Source organism: Quercus lobata, chromosome 4 (assembly GCF_001633185.2).
Source record: "Quercus lobata isolate SW786 chromosome 4, ValleyOak3.0 Primary Assembly, whole genome shotgun sequence".
In the NCBI taxonomy this organism is placed as follows: domain Eukaryota; kingdom Viridiplantae; phylum Streptophyta; class Magnoliopsida; order Fagales; family Fagaceae; genus Quercus; species Quercus lobata.
In genome coordinates this window covers 60,139,624-60,157,562 of record NC_044907.1, presented here as the reverse complement: position 1 = coordinate 60,157,562, position 17,939 = coordinate 60,139,624, and the positions used below count along the sequence as shown (strand labels likewise).

Sequence of the window (17,939 nt, the reverse complement as noted above, 5' to 3'; positions counted from 1 at the left end):
TGCACAAGCCATAAGCATGCATACGCATGGCTTGAGTGTGTGTACGTATACACATGTACGCGTGCGCACACTCAGAGTTTCCTGCGGCCTTTCTTTTCCAAAAATATTTTTTAATCCTTCTGAAAATAAGTTATATTTTCCATAAATATTTCCTCAAGTCAATTTTCATCTGATTAGGCCCTAAACCAACCTTGGGCCTTAGAGTACTACCATCATTAGGGAATAAGGGCCCAAGTCGTAAAGGGTACAAAATGAGGTGCCTATAAATGCCCTTCTTTCAATTCGTGAGCTCTGCTAACGGAATCAAAAGAATAAGAGACAAAACATTTTGTTTAGACTTACGAAACAAAATTCTCTAGGTGGTTCTTGCCTCTAGGTGATTTCTTGTTGATTTCTAACTCACGAGGGAGTTTTCTTGGGATCTCTTTTTTAACTTACAGGGAAGTCCTTGATGATGTATGATTCGTTAGGGAAAAATATTCTTTTTGTGATTCACCAGGGAGTTGTGTTGGTGGTTTTGACTCATGAGGGAGTTTTCTTGGTGATTTCTAACTCACGAAGGAGTTTTCTTGAAATTTTCATGCCTTTCAACCCACTAAGAGGTATTTCTGTCATTTCAGTGCCTCTTTGTAACTTTTGACATTTTCATGATCCACTAGGGATGACTTTGAATTTTTCCTTTCACTTCCTACCTTTTGGGAGTCTATTGGAGATGCCCTAATTTTTTTTTTTATGTTTTTTACTAAACTACACATAGTTTAGTGGGGGCCTAAATTACATGTAGTTTAGTCACTAGGTGTCTTTCCCGCCTCTTCATTTTCTTAACAATTACCAACCGTTTCTTCTTTTTCTTTTCATTCTCTTCATCTTCTTCGTCTTTTCATTTTCTCTCTATCTCTTCAACTTCCTCTCTCTCCCTAAAAAAACCTCTACCTTCATCTCATTTCTTCATCCATTCACAAACTAAAATCTCTTCCTCTCTTAAACTCTCTCATCTTCTCTCATGGCACCCAAGAAGCCTTCCTACTTGATCACCGATGAAGTTTTCAACCTTACCTGCTGGGTTGGAGCCACAAGGTTGAATGAGTCCCCTCCATTGCTCTACAAACCACAAAATCATCTTTCAAACAATGCACAGGCTAAATTGGTAAGTTTTCCCAACTTTTCTCATTTTCTCATTTTACTTTGTTCTTCTATTTTAATCCATTTTTAGGCTTGTAAATGCTTGAATTTTGCTATGGGACGTTTAGATGAAAACCTGATGTCCTAGGAGGGGTAGGAACATGTTTAGGATGAGTTTTGATCCATGGTAGGCCGAAAATGTCGAGGAACCCATTTTGGTTGCTCCGATGCTTATGCATGTGTTGTGTATGCATGTGCAGCTAGGCTATATGCATGTGTGGCCAAGCTGTATGTGTGTGTGTACATGTTCATATATTCACACGGGCATATGCCTCAACATGCGCACGCATACACAAACCTTGCGTACGCATACACAAGACTTGTGTACACATATTGAGACTCAGAATCACAGTTTTTCACCTAATTTGATTTTTTTTTTCACTTATTTTTTTTCCAAAATGATTCTTATGGTCATGTTTTTTTCTTCTACAAGGTTTACAGCCTTACTCGATATAGGTAGTGCTAGTCATCTATTCTCGTGGTACCAAACTCTAACGGTCAAGACAAAAGCCTTGGTGAATACGGTTGGCTTCAGGCCACTCTTGTGTCTCCTTCTTAAGGGTGCAGCCAGCGGCATACTGGTGCAAGCCCTCGTTGAGAGGTGGTGGGATACTACCCACACTTTCCACATTGTTGGGAGGGAGATCACTATGACTCCTCATGACTTCCACTAGATGACTGACTTGAGATCCCATGGGCCCATTATCAACTTGGAGGGTGAGTTAAGCATTTTGCTGGGCATAAACCTGCTAGGGCATGCCTAACCTAGTGCACGTATTCGCTACTTTGATCGAAAGAGGGACTACAGGTTTCTTTCTCAGGCTACTCACGATGATTGTGCTTAGATGGCCAGGGCATTTCTGCAATATTTGCTAAAGGCATTTCTCTTTGCCAATGAGGGGCTAGACAGTGTCCCTGAGGTGGCTAGCTTTCTTCTGCGACTTTAAGCAAGCTTAAGAGGTGAACTAGGGTCATGCTTGCCTAGCCTACCTCTACTCAGTCATGGACACACTAAGCCAAGGGACTTTGTGGCAGCTAGCAAGGCCTTGGAAGCTCCTTAAGGTTAGACTCTTTTCCCTTTCCCATGTAGTTTACGAATTGTACTTCGTACTCTTGCAAACTATATTTGTTTCATATTTCTGAGATGTCATCTTGGTTTACAAATTGCATTTCATGCTCTTGCAAATTGTACCCACTTTTCTTGCAAACTATCATCTTCTAAATTGTATCTATGCTCTTTCTTGCAAAGTATCACTTTGCAAACTGTATCTATGTTTTTTTTTTTTCATGCAAATTATCATCTTGCAAATTGTATCTATGTTCCTTTTTCTTACAAACTATCATCTTGCAAACTGTATCTGTGCTCTTTTTCTTGTAGCATTGGGCCTTATCCTATGGCCTCATCTCCTATGGCATAGATGTGAACTTGAAGGTCTTCCTTTTAGTCCGAGCTCATCTCAACAGCCTTACCTCTAACTCGGTGAGTAAAATTCCTTTTTACAATTATCATTGCATGCTTCAAAGGTTTTCTTCTAATCATAAGTGTCCTTGTAGATTGTTTGGGGACATGCCACAAATGCCTATGGATCCTCTCACATTCATGGTTGCCCTACTCTCGAAGTTTGACGTTGTGTACCAGCTGTGGAGGGGAGGCATTGCCTATGCTCAACGGCTCTTGGGTGACATGGACTATGATAGGTTCAGTGAGGATCGCCTCATGTCTCCTTTTCCCATTGGGGTATGTACTTTCTCTCTTCCATTTTTTTTTTTATCTTGCATATCATGTATGTGGTAACACTTAAATGTTGTAAATATTTCAGGGTACAGCTGGTCTAGTTGCTAGTGGTCCTATTGATCCTCCTTGCCTACCTTGGTCGGTCTATACCTATGGCCTAGATGGGTTTGCTTGGGAGCGTCTCGTGGGGCGTACCCTAATGTCATGGGTTCTCCTTTCCTTCAGGGCACACGAGCTGTGAGTTTTCTTTGTCTTGACCCTTTGCACTTTCTTCTTTGCATTCCTTAGGCTTATCCTAACATCATCTTATTTTCAAATTTAGCCCACTGTAGCAAAGCATGAGATGCTAGTCTGGCTTGCTGGGAACCTCAAGTTGAAGGTGACTGAGTATTCCAACTAGATCTATGGGCGTGGTAGGTATGCCTAAGTAGGTGACGACGACGATGATGACGACGACGATGATGATCCAAAGGCAACCCCAAGCACTCAGCTAAGGAAGAGGCATTATCGGAGGTGATCCCTGTAGTTAGACAGATAGACAGACATATATATAGACATATTTTTAGTTTTTTTTTTTTTTTTTTTCCTTTTTAGCATATATCTTCTGCACTTTTATTTTATTTGAGACATTGGGTTGTATTTAAGAACATCTTTATATTTCTGCTTTTATTTTAAGACATGTACTTATTTACAACTAATGGGAGATTTAGATATGTATGCATTTCATATTGTCTTGCTTTTTTTTTTTCTTTTTTTTTTTCTTTTTTTTTTTTTTTTTTATGAATGAAATTCTGAGTTAAAATTTGTCTTGAGCGATCCTTTAGGCCATAGGAATCATGAGAAGGGTCTTGGTGTAGAAAACACTCTCCAAATAGGAAAAGGAGTCTGAAACCCTAGTGACCATGTCACGTGTACACGCGTATGCATACGCAAGCTTTGACCGTGCGTATGCATACGGGGCCATACGCACGCATGCCACTAAATAGAAAACCCTAACCAACCTTTTCCATTATAAAATAGCCATAAGAGGCTTCCAAACCTTCATAAAACTTGTTTTAAGCTCAGGAATCATCATACAAGGTTCCCAATGGCAGAATTCACTTCTTTGGAGGTCTCCATGTGGATTAACAGGCTAAATCTCAATTTAATGATGCTCGCATCCCTCTTAGCCTTTCTTGTATTGCCTTTTTTCATCAAATCAAAGTGGACGAGCTCCTTCTAGGTGCTGCCACTGAGTACAACCTTGGTGCTATCATTCTTCCTAATGTGCATGAAATATATACAATAAATTACTCTCATATTAGCATATTTAGCATTAATTTCCTGTTATTTTGTGACTAATTATCTATTATTTTTGTCTTATAGATAATAAAGGGTTTACATGCTAATAGGCTTTATTTAGGGCAGAATAATGGTCAATTAAGTCAAGCCAATTTGAGAGATCCAACCCAGGCGTGAAGTGAAGCAAGCAAAAATAAAAGAAAAGAATAAAAGCAGTCCAAAGGAATGACTTACACAAGCATAAGCTGGCAAGTCCAACAAAGGGTGAAGAAAAGAAAAAGGAAAAATAAAGATTGTGGCCAATGTTAATCTAATGTGGTGAATAAAAGTAGACAGAAGAAAATAAAATCTTGTTTACATGGGAGATGTACAAATGGGCTTTGGAAGTTTGATGTGGGCCTCTTAACTTCTTCACCGAAACATCTGCCTAGGAGTTCTTACTTTTAGGCCACGTTGGTTTTAATAATAAGCCTTTAGGTCTCAGTTGTGCATGTGCATGTAAGGCTGTGTTTGTTTCAGCTGAAAACTAATTTAGGAATTACTTTTACACCCTTGTATGTATTTGGCTCCAGCAGAAAATATGGTTAAATGGAAAATCAATTACATGTTGACCGTAAAAACACCCACTTTAGCCGTAAAACCAATGCAGCCCTCATTTTACCTTCAAATGATTTCCAAGACTCACAGAGAGAGAGAGAGAGAGAGAGAGAGAGAGAGAGAGAGAGAGAGAGAGAGAGAGAGAGGAGAGGAGAGCAAGAAGAAAAAGCACAGGTGGCCGCCTAGCTAAGCTCCGACAACCTAGATCGTGCCACCCCCACCGCCCAGGTCACGCCGCCCACCGCCCAGATTGCGCCAGCCAAGCTTCCTCCTTTTTCTCTCTTCTTCCTCAACTCTTCTTCTCCCTCTTGCTCAACGTCGCTAATCTGGCCACCATCGACCACCAGCCCACTACACTCCACCCCTAAACCCACCCTCTATGCCGGTGAGTTTCCTCCACTGTTTGAGTTCTGTTTGAGTCCGACTACCTCACCTCACCTCCGATCCATACACCTCTGCCCAGCTGTCACTCTCCCTCACGCCGGCGAAGTCATACCCGCCTCCAAAAGCTAACCCACCCTCTATAAAAAACGATCCACATCCCCTCAAACCCATTTAGCCAAAATCCACCCTCAAACCCATAAACCACCCATAAATGTTTTTATTTTGATTTTTGGTTGTGTTAAAGTGTATATTTTGAAATTTTATGTTATAAAATTTGTTTGGAAGCTAAGAAAATAGCTGAGAAAATGTGAAAATTTTGTAAGAAAATAGCATTTTTAGAATGTTACCAAATACCTGAAATCGTTTTTCGGATTATTTTCCATTGTAAAACCAAACACCCGGATTTCATTTTCCTTACGGGAATTCATTTACCCCTGCATTCATTTTACACTTGGAATTCGATTTACATCGAACCAAATGCAGCCTAAGTATAAATAGAGGGAAATAGAAACTAATGGGGGCGGCTAGAAGAGAGTTGAAATGCAGGATAGAAAACTGGAGCAAAAGGCAATGTCACATATGGCCGCATGTGGCTTTTTCTTCACCTTTTCTCTATATGCTAGCACTGTAACTTTTCTCTTTCATTCTAGTTAGTAGTTTAATTGTCTAGTTTAATGTTCAATGTTTATTTTTTGTGTTTTATTTCAATTGCCATGAGTAGATAAATTTATAATTAAGGTTGAGGATGAAACCTTGTTAAGGATTATCAGTATTATTTATGTGATTTGATTTTTCCTACAATAGTTGTTCTTTAATGATTTAAATTGTTCTTGTTTCATTACAATTAACTAAGATAGGATTCTTAAGATGAGTTCAATCATGTTTTTTTTCATGATTTTGGACTTATCTTAATTAATTGAATGCTTGGTTTTATAATTGTTTGATTTTAAAATTAGATATATTTTGTGATTTGTTTGGCTATGAATACAATTGATGATTTGATTTTATATCTAAGAAGTGAAGAAGAGCATGCTTTAGATTTTTAAAATAAGGATTTTAATGAGAATATTTTCCATGATAGCAAGATTGATTTCTAGATTATCATGCAGTAGTTGGGAAAAATTAATGATCATAAATATATACTGATATTACTTACATGGTAGATTCCAAAACCTTGATTCCTTTCTCTAGATTGTTTACATCTTTTTACTGCTTTATATTATATCTTTGCCTAGTTTATTTAATTTCAAATAACCAATTTTTATTAAACTAGATTATGATTAATTTGGTTAAGATTTGATTAATTTTCTTACATTCATTCAAGTCCCTGTGGGTTCGGCCTCATTCTTGTCAAACTATACTTCAGTATAGTTTGTACACTTGCAAGTATTTTAAAATTTCACAACACTTCCTACTCTTGAGGAAGATCTTTCTAACCTAGCTTATCAACTTTTAGGAGTTCATCTAGCTATGGCCAAGAGATGGTGTAAGTCCAACAAGTTGAATGTCTCCATCGTTTTCAAGTACTTCTTTAAGAAAGATTATCCATTGGCTAGGATGAAGTGTTCTCATCATCTCAACACTTTTTGCCTTTGCATTCTTACAAGGTTCTTCTTGGTGCATGAATCACCTCGTGTGGATCCTGGAATTCTTCATGTGGTTAAGAATTTAGGGAGTAAAGCCCAATAGCCATTATCTTGGCTGAAACCCTCAATGGGCATTAGGCACTCAACCCCACCCGACCTTTAGGTTGACCTCCACTCATTGTGTTCCAAATTCTAATCCAACAAAGGGTCTTCTAATAGGTTATTCTAAACTCACGCACACATGAGCATGCATCTAACATCCAAATATGGCATATTATCCCAAATGCATAAGAAACCTACCATTCATCTAACATGGCATTCACATTCATTTATTCAAGGGCAGCAAGTATATCACAAAACAATAGCATCACATTAACATTAAGCATAACCAAATATCTAAGCATAGTATCATGGCATCAACTAAGCATACTCATCATATTCAAGAATAGCATTATGCATTAATCAAATCAAATGCATGTTCATGTAATTATGCATGAGTTACCTTACTTACCTCATTGCATCACAACACTTATGCATCAATGCATACTCATGTTCATGTACATGTTCATAGTATTCATCAAGCATAAACCCTAATCATATAATCTAAGCTAAAACAAGTAAAACATGCTATTCTGCTGACCTAAGATTTAATCATGTGAAATATGGACTAAATAGAAGCTAAGACATACATTTAAACAGTATAAAAAGCAAGAACGCGCTCAGCAAATCTAGGTTTCTGGGCCAAACTTGCATACGCGTGCAGAAGCATGCATCCGCAAGGTCATGAATATGTGTATGCAGGCACGAGCTTGCATACACATTCCTACACAAAAATGTAGCAAACATACAGCCTAGCATGCTGTTTAAACAAATAAACAACAAACCTCAACTACATAGAGGAATATTAAAATAGAGAAAAAAATTATATAAACAACAAGAGAAAGAGACAGAGACAAGAACAAAGTACCTCACACAAAAGTTTCTAAAGCTTGATTTTGACCGTTCTCCTCGGTCAATCTACAAAACAAAATGCCCAGAGGGTTAGTAAGTTTAACTAGAAGGCTATGGACTAAAATAAATCATAGCCAAGAAACTTTAATTTAGAATGCTTTTCAAAGTAAAAAGTTTTTCTTGAATCACTTTTTTGAAGTAGATTCTATGTGTCTTTGGGAAAAGGGTCATGGGCCCTTTTATAGTGTTCAAAGAGACGGGGCAAAGGCATCCCCAAGCGATGTTGGATTTCCTCTATCGAAATTTTATGGAAAAAACTTCCCTTCTATAATCTTTGAAACCCTAGGTGCATATGTAGGCTCGAGGGTGTGTATGCATAGGTTAAGGATGCGTACGTAGGCTCAAGGCCACATACACACCCTTAGGGTTTCTGCAAGGTTTTTTTTTTTTCCAAAAACATCCTTCAACTAAATAGTTTCAATAGCTAGGCCCTAAATTAGCCCTAAACCTTTTAGTATTATTGACATTGAGGAACAGGGGCTCAAGTCATAAGGGGGTACAAAATGAGGTGTCTACAATCATAGGGTAGTGAGTTACCATCATGGCATCCAATCAAACATGTTTAATCATTCAAAGCTTGAATTATTGCATTCAATGTTCAAATGAAATAATTATCGTGTCAAAAGATGCATGTTCATATTCATATGCATGAACTTACCTTACGTACCTCACTGCACCATGTAGATATCCCATTTCATTCTGACCTATATCTGAGCCACCCGGTCCCAATGACAAAAAATTAAATCACTACCAAAATGATTACTACCGTGTGTGGAGCTTAATAACTTAATAGAGCCCAAAATGTGACCCAGGATACCAAGCCTAAGCCCAAAAACCATTTTTTAAGCCCAATTTCCAAGAAGCTTACAAAAAGTGCATGTAGACACCTCATTTTGTACTTGGTTAGTAAACTTTAATCTCCGGTCCCAATGATGAGCTTGATATGTCTACAAAGGGTAGTTGAAGTTACTTTGATAGTTTAGAAGTAATTACAACTCAAAAGTGCTCAAATCTCTTTGAACACAATGTTAAAAAATAATATTTGCTTATTGTTTAGATCCTACCTTTTTCACCATAAAAGAAAGTTTTTAATGAAGTTTGTTTCATTGGAAAGTAGACATCTTGGGCTTCAATTTGAATATAAAATTTGCATGATTTGAATTTATATTGAGGGAATTATGGCTGTTTGAAGATTTGAAGATAGGGCATTAGTCAAAATTTGAGAATGTGCACATGTTCTTAAGTATGCGCGCACATACTTTGAGCATGCGCACATACTACATTTCAAAACCTCAAAACTTTAGGTTTTAGGGCCCAAATCTTCCCTCTTTGATGGGACCTAGCCTCTAGACCCTTAGGAATGTCTAGAGCCCTCTAAATAACTCCAAAAACCCTAGTTTTTTAGCATATAAAAATCCTTTTATGCCTCAAAAAAAAAAAAAAAAAAAAAACCACTAGCTAGGGAGAGACTTTTTTTCACTAAAACTCTTTCTTACTTTGAATCTTCTGCACACACAACCACAATACACGTTTTTGATTCTTCAAAAACTTTCTCTATTACTCATTAGGGTAGTAAATCAAAAATCCTTTTCAAAAGCTTTTCAAGATTCTATTATTATTTTGAATTGTGACTAACGAAGAACTATTGAATTCTTTGATTCCCTTGATTATCTCATTGAATCTTGTTGTGTAGGCATTGAGGAGCCGGTTAAATCTCTACCAAGTTATGTTCCATAAGCAATGTGAGTCTCTCTCCATGGCTCCTCCTTAATATGGATTTTTATAACTTGTGTTCTTGTTATTCTTAATTTGATTCATATGTTATGCATGCTTAGAAGTTATTTTTTATTTTTATTTTAGTTTAATCTATTGCGTTTTGTTCTATTTTAATCAAGAGTTGAATGGTTAGATATACTGTGAACACGTTTTAATGTGTTAAGTGTTGTTCTTGATTTGTTGTTAGATCTAATGCATTTTTAGGAATAGTTTTTATTTTATATATATATATATATATATATATATATCTTTGATATCTTTGTTTTTAGTTTAGGTTGTTTAATTTCGTATTAGAAGCATACTAGGTTTTGTTTGATTGTTGTTTTGTTGTTGCTTTAAAATTGTACTTCTGGATGTGTATGCATGCGTATACTTCATGCATGCGTACGCATACTTCATGTATGCGGATGCATACTCGTGCCCAGAAACCTAGATTTAGGGTTCTTGCAGTTTTATTTGTTTTGCTTTGTTTTAATCCTCTGTTTAGGTCTTGTTAAGTCTAGTTTTCGCATCTTTAGCTTTAAAGTCAGTAGAATAACATGTTTTTCTTTGTTTAATTATAAGATTGATAATTAAGGTTTATATGCTTTGGTTGAGCAACATGAACATTTATGAGAACTTGAACATGCATTGATGCATGGGTGCTATGATGCAGTGTGATAAATGACGGTAAGTTATGTATATGAATATGAACATACATCTTTGAACATGATGATTAGTCTCCTTGATTGATGAATACCACGATGCCATGTTTGAGTGATTGGATGTGTTTGATTAATGCCATGGTGTTGTGCTATTGCCTTGTTGACGTTACTGTTTTATGATACTTAATGCCATGGTGTTGGCTCCCATTGAGAAAAATTTCTTGCTCTGCCACTGTGCTTGTGTGTGTTTTGAGTATTACACATACAATTACCAATGATTTATGCCAACAAAAAGAAGGAGATTAGTCTTGTGATTCTTTGAATTTATGATGTTCAACAGAGAGCCCTCTATTAGTCTCACCAGATCTTTGCTGGGTCATCCGAGAAACTAATGAGAGTCGAGAGTTTTGGACCAATCCTTAGGGGAAAAAAAAAAAAAAAAAGGGAAAAAAATCATGTGAAATCCAGCGTGTCAGAAGACATGCACGTGACAGTGGAGCGAGAGAGTGTGGTAGGGGTGTTGCTTCCACGCGTGGATTGTGTAGTGCAGGCACCTGCCATGAGCCTAGCTCACACTACGTGCCATTTTGGAAAAATGTATGGAGAGTAGTCCACCAAGTCACCCAAACAGTGTGAAAATTCGACAATTCAAAAAGATATCAAACATGGAGAAGGAAAGAAACAAGGGGACTTAGGAAAGACTACTGTCCGTCTCTTTAGAATCTTTTTGTGATGGGCCATTATCCTTGGTTATAAATAATAAGATCGATGTAGCTGCGAAGTTCATAATAAAACATTAATACTAGCTCCCTTCAATACACTTCCTTATTAGGTTTTAGAATTGCACTTCTTTATTAAGTTCATACAGTTCCAATGGTGATATTTAATAGCAGCAAACCTGCTGGATTTTCCAAGTTGGTCGTCAGCTATGACCGCAGTGTGACCAGGGTCGCAACCTATGAAGAAAATGATGGGGATGACGATGATGACGATGATGATGGAAAAAATGTGGCGCCAGCAGCATAGTTATTTTCATGATGAGTTCTACTTTCTACTAGTAGTAGTAGTAGTCTTTTTGATATCATGGAGGAGGGTTGAAGAAAATATTAGAATCCTTCAATATGTTGCACCAACTACGTAGCAATCATGTGGAATTGTACGTAGTTTTCTATTTTTCTATCAATAATGTATGGTAGTAGTCATGTCTGAGTTTTACTCATATAATAAGGTTATCAATATATATAGCTAGTGACCTGAATGTTTACACTAGTATCGAATCAATACAGTTAGACATATATACCTATCTAGTTTTATCACGATACTACTCTGTTTCTCTCTCAAACTAGCATGCAATTTGAAATGTTTATTAGACAGTCTTTTCTCTTTCCTCTCTCGTCTCTCCTCTCTCCATCTCAGGTATTTTGCGCTTGCAATGCACTTACAATACTGTACATACCGATTAAAAAAACAGGAAAGATGACCCACAAAGAACTAGTTCTCAAATTGTGAGCATAAACACTTTTCCTGCAAAATTTCTTGTCTATTTTGATATATTTGGCTCGCAATCCTCTTTTCTTTATTTCATTTTAGTCGTGAGATAATAATGTTTCTTGAATTTTACTACCATTGCAATAGAAATTTCTACTTAAAATGTTCAGGAAAAGGAATAAAACAATTGTTCATGGAAAACAATATGCATGGTTAATTTTTTTTTTTTTTTTTTGTGTGAAATTTATGGAAGCTAGACTTTCTCTCCCTTAGCAAGGTAGGGTGGGGGCATGGCTCCTAGCTTTCCAAAATCTTCCCCTTCTTCCTTTTTATTTTTTTCCCCAACACAAAACCCGAATTTAGATACACAACTTTTCTTATACATATTAAAAATTATATTAATGGAACAGAGTGTAATATAATATCCAAAATTAAGAAATTAATCCATCAAGTCATTCTTATAAAATCCATCAAATTAAAACTTTAACAATAAAGTCTCCCAATACAATCTCAAATAGTTTCAAGAATACTAAGCTCACTATCCTAAGAAAACATCATAACATAGTCAATTAACTAACATAGCTCCAATTTTAGTCTTCAATCTATAGCTCCAATGATCATTCACCTAAAGAGATTCCATGAACTGCTCTAATTTGAAATGGTGGAGAAAGGGGGTGAGCTAGTAGCTCAATAGGAGACTATATAACATGAGGATGTCTCCCAAAACAGAATAAGAGTATCATTCATAAAATATAATCTTTTCAAAACACTTACATATAGTTTTAATAATAATATAATATATTATGTAAAACTGTCAAAAATGAAACATTTAACTATAATACTAAAATCAGTAAATAAAATAGTAACCGCTTTAGTAATTGGCCAAAATACACTAAATAGGTAGAAACAATATAACATAGTAATAAACAATTTTTCCACTTATAAAGGCCAACAATAATAAACTTTACATGAGATATGTGCTTAAGCATACATGATCAAACTTTGTTTTTTGGATTTTTCACTTTTTATGTGTTTTGGGATTTTTCACACACACAAAACAAATGCATGAAAGTTAAAAAAAAAATGCATATAAAGAAATGCAAGATGCACAAATGCATGATAATGAAACATTTAATGCATGAAGAGTCCTACAAAGATTGGAAGAATAATATCAATGACAAAAAAAGCATAAGCTCAATCATAGGAACTCTAGCTTTCTCACCCAAATAGAACAAAAGTTTGGAGTGAGTGTCTCATAAGAAGTGAGACTAGGATTGGAAGAATGAGAACCGGAGATGCATATAGACAAAGAGTTACAAGCATTAAACACTTGCTTTAACAACATACCATTCTCACCAAAATCCAGTATTTCTTGTTTAGCAAAACTTCTAAGAAGCTCAAGTTTCTCATTTCTTTTGATTTTTTTAAGAGTTTGAAACTTAGAGCAATGAGATCGTAGATGACTAAAAGCACCACAATGGTGACAAACAATGTTTTTAGGTCCATTAGGCATTCTAGGGAGGGATTTAGCAACATGTATTTATTCTCTTTTCAACATGGAACATTTAGGTCTAATATGACCAATCACACTGCAATTGTGGCATGTAGGAACAAATTTAGATCCGTCCAAATCCCTAGGATGAGGCCTAAACAAAGGTTTTGGCTTAAGAGCATCTTTCTCCACTTTATGATTACTTTTATGTGGAGGTATGTACACTGATTTGTCTTTAGAGCTAGAACTCACATTAGGCAAAAAATTAGGGTTCACAACAAGATTACAACAAATAACTTCTTCCTTTTTAGCATGAGGTTCAGCAATTACACACTTGGCATGCATGTTAAGTGATTCATTTTCACATTTAAGATCATCAACAATTTTGTTAAAAAAAAACAAGTTTAGCATACAAGTCATTTTTCAAACATTCAAATTCTTTTAGGTTTATGAAATAATTTTTTGCAAGTCTTATACTTTTCAACCAACTTGTTAGATTCATCAAGTTTAGCGGTTAAGGCATCCTTTTCACAAACAAACTTGCCAAAATTTTCTTGAAATTTCAAAGCATTTTTCTTCAAGAGTTTGACATTTAAAATTTTAGAAATACTCAAGGAGTCATGCAACAAATTGTAGATACCTCATTTTGTACTCCTAACGACTTGAGCCTCCGTTCCTCAATGACAATAACAATAGGAGGTCTAGGGCTAATCTAGGGCCTAGCTATAGAAATGTTTAGTTGAAAGATGCTTTTTGAAAGAAGAAAAATCCTTACAAAACCCTAAGAGTGCGTACGTAGCCTTGAGCCTGTGTGTGCATCCTTAACTTCTGCATATGCAGCCACGAGCTTGCATACTCAGGTAGGGTTCCAGAAACCCCTATAAGGCAAGTATTTTCACAAAATCTCGATGAAGGCAATCCCACATCGCTTGGAATTGCCTCCTCCCCTTCTCTTTGGACACAATAAGAGGTCCCTACGACTCTTTTCCCAATAGACAGAGAATCCACTCCAAAAAGGTGATTCAAAGAAAAGTTTTTTACTTAGAAAAGCATCATAAACTGAAGTTTCTTGGCTAGGACTTATTCTAATTAAACTTACTAACCCTCTGGGTATTTTGTTTTGTAGATTGACTGAGGGGAATGGTCAAAATCAAGCTCCAAAAGCTTCTTGTGTGAGGTACTTGTTCTTTCTTTTTTCTCTTTGTTTATTTGCTTTTTGTTCTGTTTTATTGCTTTATTGTCTCTCTATGTAGCTTAGGTTTATTGTTTATTCGTTTAGGAAGCATGTTAGATTGTTTAAACTAGGTTTTGATTGATGATTGTTTACTGAGTTTTTAGGCAAGGTTGCGTACGTAGGCTTGTGCCCATGTATGCAAATTAGAGCCTATAAACCCAAATCTTGCTTATTTGTTTTGTCTGATTAAATGTTGTCTTTTAGGTTCTACTTAGTTCTTTCTTACATGTTTTAGGACTTAGGTTTCTAGTGTAACATGTTTTAAATACCTTTTGTTAGATTACATGATTACGGTTCTTGATTGGATGAACAACATGAACATGGATATGGATATAAAAATGCATTGATGCATAGGTGCTGTGGTGCAGTGAGGTAAGTGAGATTTGTCACGCATATAACATGGACATGTATTTGATTAGTTAACTTGTTTTTTTATTAGACATGATGAGTATGTTTGGTTGATGCCATATTGCCATGAGGGTATGTTTAGGATGTCATGATATTAATGCCTTAAAAGCTACTTCTTTGTGATGTACTCTTTGCCCTTTGATGTACGTAAATGAATGCCATGATAAATGTATGATAGCCTATTAAAAGACTATTAGTGAGTGTGTGAGTCTAAGATAGCCTATTAAAAGACCCTTTGATAAGATTAGGATTTGGAACACGATGAGTGGAGGTCGACTTATGGGTTAGGTAGGGTTGGGTGCCTATCACCTTCTCATTCCCATACTTAAACTCCAAACACGTGCTCTGGTAAGATCAGTCCTTCACATAAGGATGCTATACATATCATTCCTAGACCTAATCTAGATGATGACTTCATTAATACTCTCTGCCCAGTCCACCTTAGGCTGAGGCGTACTTCCCACGAGGAAACCACTCATCACGGGCGCTTCTACCCATAGTGGTGACTCCATTGGAGATAGAAAAGTTTGATTCCAATGGGTTCCATTTCCTAATCCTATTAAAGGCTTTTTTTAATGTGATTTAGTATACACTATCACTTGGTTCTTTGTCCCTTTTGCCATGGTTGGTGATGAGTGGGAAAGTAGAGGCTTCATTTAGGGCCAAGACTTTCCGAAGTTCATCCCACCAACTCACAAGACTATGAGTACATTACATGTTTGCCACCAATCCATATGGAGTCCACTTAGGCCCACCTAGTTGTGAGTAATCTATCAATCTATGCCTTTAGCTTTAAGGAGCTTACCCACACATAGAGAGATCCTAGATCCTAACAAAAGAGGGTACCCTTTATATCTCTTGTTTTTTCAACCATATATCGTGTGTACACCTAATTTCAAAGGCAAAATTTGGTAAATAGTACATTTTTAGGAAAAAATTCGGTGACTAGCACACGTTTGAACTTATTTAGTTAGTTGGACTATTTTTAGAACTCAAGTTTACCAAACTTGAGTCACACATCCCTCGTTTAAATACATTGGCGTCTTCCTCACATTCCTAATCTTGGCTGTGCTTGCTAGGTCTGTCTCAGTCTCACTTCTCCATTTTTCTTATCTAAGATTTTTTTTTTCTTTACTTTTTAGTGTTATTGGCTTGTTTGCTATGTCTTCAAATATTTTGGATTGTTTCAAACGTTTAAGAAAATAAAACCCATTACTTCAAATGGAACAAAATGTGAAAAAGATTGCTACTTTTTTTTTCTTTTTCTTTTGGGGGTTAAATTTATTTACTTTTGTTAGGGTTGCTGAGAAAATGTACACAAGTCCTAGAAAGAAAGTTTAGATCCTTTTTTTTTTTTATTTTTTTTTACCTTGCTTCCTTTTTGATTTTATAGAAAAGAATGTGAGATATTTATTTATGGTTCACTGTAGTATCTCATTCGCTATTCTGCACAGATATAAAAAATAGAATTTCTCCTATTTTTGGTTTTGAGGTCTTCAGATTGTTTATTCCTTTTCTATTTATTTGCTACTGTAAAGTGCAATTGACCATGTTCATGATCTTTTGCTTATGTGATATCTAAACTATGATCAATTTTTTTTTTTTTTTTTTTTTGTGTGTGGTGACCACCCAAAACATGAATTATATTTATTTATTAAAAAAAAAAAAACAATGCTTACAATTCTAATTAAAAGTGTCATTATCCAGCATCACTTATAGTAGTTATGGAGGACCAACTGCATAAGTATCATTAGAATAACCCAAATTTGATAATGTGACAAAAAATCATACAGCACTAGAGAATAAGTCTAGGATTTTAGCATATAGGCTTGTGGGGTTCTTGTATTTCATCTTCCATTTATTTTCTTCTTCTTTTTTGGGTCAGCTATGGATCCTTAAAAGATTATGTAATGTCAGCCATATGCATTATTTTCGATTATTACTTTGATTATTGAATGTTGTAAATTTAAAGGATTTTAGTCGATATTTTATATTGTATGGTTTAAATTAAATCTTGTGTCTTCTCTTTTTCCTCTCATACTTGGCTCATTTATGCATATATCTTGTTTTTTTTTTTTTCTTTTTCCTCTCTTTTATTTCTAATTGATATGACATAAAAAATTTTTGCAACATGACGGTAGATCCTAGACCCATTGATCGTAGCGTTTTGACAGAACAAGTGAATCATCGATTTGAGTTACTTTGGAACCCTAGAGGCCAGGTAAAAATTTTCGCATAATGGTATTTGGTGATTTATTAACTTTTTTGTGAAGTGATAGAAGAAATCTGAAATTGATTCGAAAATAAACTTATAGATTATACTATTGCTTTTGGATGTTGAGTTGTTCTTTAATGGCATATTACGTACTTGATCAACGTATACGATATTTATCTATTGTTATAACATTTGCAGGATCCTCCTAGCACACTAAATTGTTGATGTTGCCATGAAGAGTAGACACATCGAGATCCTATGGTAGATGAGCATGTGATTGCCATAGTGAGGTTGCTTGGTTTAGAGCGTCTACACATGGTCCCATCCATAAAGCTTGATCATGCATTGATCATTGCATTTGTAGAGCGATGGCACCCAGAGACCCATTCTTTCCACCTTCCACATGATGAGATAACGATCACATTACAAGATGTGGAAGTTATAATGGGGATGCCCATCGAGGGTGAGGCAATGGTTGGATTCACTAAAAGAACTTGGAAACCATGTGCAATGAAATGCTTGGAATTCAAATTCCAAATGAAAATAAAACCATACTAGATGGTCAAAGGATTCAAATAAAAGTGCTCGTTGACTGAATTGCACAACCGTTGCCTCCAGATGCCAATGAGTTATAGGTTCATTACTATGCTCACTACTATGTACTAGCCCTACTAGTGAGTTATAGGTTCATTAGTATGCTCACTACTATGTACTAGCCCCACTAAGGGATATGGTATTTGTTGACAAGTCCGGAGATAGGGTCCACCTCATGTGGTTGGAGTTCATGGAGAACCTTCATAATCCACCTAAGCATAGTTGAGATAGTGCATCCCTATCATGGTTGTATAGATAATTGTGAAAGGCAACCAAAAAGACGGCAAAGCAAATTGGTGGAGCTTTGATTTT

The 17,939-nt window shown here is 36.0% G+C and overlaps 1 long non-coding RNA gene across 3 annotated transcripts; it reads left to right on the top strand.

Moving 5' to 3' along the window:
• Nucleotides 1-883: 883 nt before the first annotated feature.
• LOC115988173 lies at nt 884-17,899 on the top strand. 3 transcript variants are annotated; one of them, XR_004091364.1, is made up of 11 exons: nt 884-1,147; nt 1,616-2,244; nt 2,561-2,662; nt 2,737-2,920; nt 3,003-3,154; nt 3,240-3,430; nt 9,470-9,518; nt 11,613-11,701; nt 14,303-14,353; nt 16,960-17,039; nt 17,232-17,899. It is a non-coding gene; the product is annotated as an uncharacterized LOC115988173 (long non-coding RNA). The 3 variants fall into 3 exon arrangements; XR_004091363.1 differs by having other exon boundaries at nt 889-1,147; nt 10,537-11,701; XR_004091365.1 differs by lacking the exon at nt 11,613-11,701.
• The last annotated feature ends 40 nt before the right edge of the window (nt 17,900-17,939 follow it).